We start from the raw sequence: 247 nt of genomic DNA, 5'->3' as shown, positions 1-247 counted from the left end.
CTACGTATTTTCGTATCCAACTTAATTTCGTTTTGTCGTCAATCTAAGATATTCGAACTAAAAAAAAGAAAAAAAAATATATATGAATAAATAAATAGAGAAATAAATAAATAATAGATAGATAGATAGATAAATAAATAAATAAATGAAATAAATAAATAAAATAAATGAATAATGAATTGAGGTTAAACGAGACCAAAAGAAAGTGAAATCTCTTAAGGAAATAAAAGCTTTAAAAACGAAATCC

The sequence above is a fragment of the Penaeus monodon genome, chromosome 24 (genome assembly GCF_015228065.2).
Source record: "Penaeus monodon isolate SGIC_2016 chromosome 24, NSTDA_Pmon_1, whole genome shotgun sequence".
Classification (NCBI taxonomy): Eukaryota; Metazoa; Arthropoda; class Malacostraca; order Decapoda; family Penaeidae; genus Penaeus; species Penaeus monodon.
This window is presented reverse-complemented; position numbering follows the sequence as displayed.